Source organism: Cupressus sempervirens, chromosome 5, assembly GCF_028749045.1.
Source record: "Cupressus sempervirens isolate cs-2001-9-10 chromosome 5, ASM2874904v1, whole genome shotgun sequence".
Taxonomy (NCBI): domain Eukaryota; kingdom Viridiplantae; phylum Streptophyta; class Pinopsida; order Cupressales; family Cupressaceae; genus Cupressus; species Cupressus sempervirens.
The window spans coordinates 236,408,676-236,412,284 of record NC_143122.1 but is presented as its reverse complement, the minus strand read 5'-3'; positions in this window follow the sequence as shown (position 1 = coordinate 236,412,284).

Sequence of the window (3,609 nt, the reverse complement as noted above, 5' to 3'; positions counted from 1 at the left end):
CAACCAAACTATGGCCTTAAGTGGCAGTGAAAAACCAACAAATTAGGGTTATGTCAACTTGACACATAATTTTGAAGTGGTTCTGGACTTTATATCAAAAATTTGTAAGAAAATAATCTGTAGGAAATTGAATGTAGTTTCTAAACTGCTAGGCCTTATTTGGAGAAAAAAATATTTAATTGGTCAAAAGTTTGGATATTAATGCAGTACTACAAAAATTTTAGGGCGAAAATAAAAATTTGGTGTATGTCTAACCACCTTAAGCAAAATCAAATGATAATATTTTTTAATATAATTATAGATATAAAAAGTAGACACATGCCCAAATGTGATGCATATTATTGGGTATTTTTATTCCAAATAAATAATTAAATATGAATATTTGACTAAAACTTTTTGAGAAAAAACTCCCGTGTCTGACCACCTTACCTAATTGAAAACTTTACCAAATTAATTTTTTTCCACTTATGCTAAGCGAAGCATAGAATGTGACGCAACTTTTGGATTTAAAAAATGTTATACTGTTTGAAAGTTATAGCTATTTTTTGATCAGTATGTCAATCGGTACTTTACAATCATCTTCATTGAAAATTTACTAATAAATACTTATTGAACTTAGAATTTGATAGCAATTATATTCATGGAATCTCGAGTGTTATAAAAATACCCTTTTCATTTCATCCAGTTTTGATGAAAATAACATTGTCAGATGGCTACCCGAAGTCTAAGTGTCAGTGAAACCCTTCTCAAACACATTTTTTAGGTTAACCAAATAGGCTTGGTAAATATCAAGCCTAATCGAATACTTGAACTCAAATCGGGTATCCAATTACTATGAGTTTTCCAATTGTAAATATGGAGGGAAATTTGAGAGGAAAGATTTTCCAATTGCAAATTTGGAGGGAAATTTGAGACAAAAACTTTAGAGGGTTTCAGAAGGAAATTTATTTGAGGGAAATGTGGACATTAATATTATTATTACATATGATTATGATTATTATTATTAACTATTATTATTATATATGATTATAATTATTATTAAATATAGTAATGTGTATGATTATTATTATTATTATTAAATATAGTATAGTTATAAATATAATAATAATTATTATAACTAAATATAATATAGTAATATATATGATAAATATTATTATTATTAAATATATGGTAATATTATATTATTATTATATATAATAATATATATGGTTATTATTATTATTAAATCTATAATCTAGTAATATATATGATTATTATTGTTATATAATCTAATAATATATTATTATTATATTAAAATATACAATATTATTTTATTATTAAATATAATATTGTCATGAAATGCATCAAAAGGGGTCATAGGTTTCGACCAATTTCATGACAACATATGTCCCTAGAGCCCCTAGTGACCGCTTTCGATGAATTCTGAATATTTTCCTAGGGTTCCTAGGGCCCTTAGAGTTATATGTTGTCATGAAATGCATCGATAGCGGTCATAGGTTAACCTATGACCCCTTTTGATGCATTGGAATCAACCAAATATTTCCCAAGGCGTCCTAAGGCCCCTAGGGACATATGTTGTCATGAAATACATCAAGAGGGGTCAACCTATGACCCCTCTCGACACATTAGAACCAACCAAATGCATCCCAAGGGGTCCTAGGGCCTCTAGGGACATACGTTCTCATGAAATGCATCGATAGGGGTCATAGGTTAACCTATGACCCCTCTTGATGCATTAAAACCAACCAAATGCATCCCTAGGGCCCCTAGAGACATATGTTGTCATGAAATGTGTTGAGAGGGGTCATAGGTTAACCTATGACCACTCTCAACACATTAGAACCAACCAAATGCATCCCTAGGGGTTCTAGGGCCCCTGGGACATACGTTGTCATGAAATGCGTCAAGAGTGGTTATAGGTTAATCTATGACCCCTCTTGATGCATTAAAACCAACCAAATATGTCTCTAGTGGCCCTAGGGCCCCTAGGGACATGTGTTGTTATGAAATGCATCAATAGGGGTCATAGGTTAACCTATGACTCCTCTCGATGCATTAGAACCAACCAAATATGTCCCTAGGGTTCCTAGGGCCCCTAAGGACATACGTTGTCATGAAATGTGTCAAGGCCCCTCTCGACGCATTAGAACAAACCAAATGCATCCCTAGGGGTCGTAGGACCCCTAGGGACATACGTTGTCATGAAATGCATCAAGAGGGGTCATAGTTTAACCTATGACCCCTCTTGATGCATTGGAACCAACCAAATTTTTCCCTAAGGGTCGTAGGGCCCCTGGGGACATATTTTGTCATGAAATACATTGAGAGGGGTCATAGGTTAATCTATGACTCCTCTCAATGCATTTCATGACAACCTATGTCCCTAGGGCTCGAGAGGGGTCATAGGTTAACCTATGATCCCTCTTGATGCATTGGAACCAACCAAATATATCCCTAGGGGCCCTAGGACCCCTAGGGACATAGGTTGTCATGAAATACATCGACAAAGGTCATAGGTTAACCAATGACCCCTCTCAATGCATTGGAACGAACCAAATGCATCCCTAGGGCCCCTAGGGCCCCTAGGGACATACATTGTCATAAAATGTGTCGAGAGGGGTCATAGGTTAACTTATGACCCCTCTCGATCATTGGATGTAATGTCCCTATTTTAGCAGTTGACCAAGTGTGTGTGCATTAGCCTTGTTCTACATGGTCCCGAGGGCTAATGAAGGGTTTAATGGGATCTTGGAGTGTTTTGGCCTAGTCATTTCCAGTTTGGGCCAAAACGAAGTTGATTTACTCAGTTTCAGGCATACTTTTTATTTTTAGTAAGTCAGCAGGACACAGTACAAGTCAATTTTGGTGATTGGATTTGATACTCCTTGGTGAGAGTTTTTTGATGAGCTATCACTTGCATTATTCGGAGTCCGATTGCTAATACATTTTAATGCCTGAAGTTTTATTAAAGTAACGTATAATTTAATTGTAAAATATTAAAGTGTTACTTTAATATTTATTCTATGGGGATGTGTACCCAAGGGAGACATAAGGGGTATTTTAATATATGTTTTATATACTAAACATCTTTTATCCCACATTGCCCATATGACTTGAGTGGACCCTTGGAAATAGAATAAAAGGAAGCATTTGTGGCTTCATTAGCCAGGGTTGAATATGAGAAAAAATTGGTGTGTGAGTTGCAGCTTCGTTCTTCGCATTTGAGGATGTCTATCCTCTCTTGTAACATTTTGGACGTCATTCCCTTAGGGTTTGGCCTTTGGAATTCTTTGTTATTGGTTTCATTATCAAGCAATTTAGTTGCATTTCCAGCTACATGCAGATTTGGTATTTTTCTCATATCTTGTTCACTACTTTTTCGACGCTTATGCCGCTTTGAGGGAATGATATTACGAAGGTAGTGGACTGATTGAAGGACAAAGCACTATAGCAGCAAGTTCGAAAGCATGGGCTGGAGTATTACGTCAATACTGCTGAAGTAATTAGTGAGTTGATAAATCTGCCATGTATTTGGTTTTATGAATTCTGAAAATAACATTTTATTACCGGCAGTTCATTTCCACTTTGCATATTATTGTAGTTTCTTTC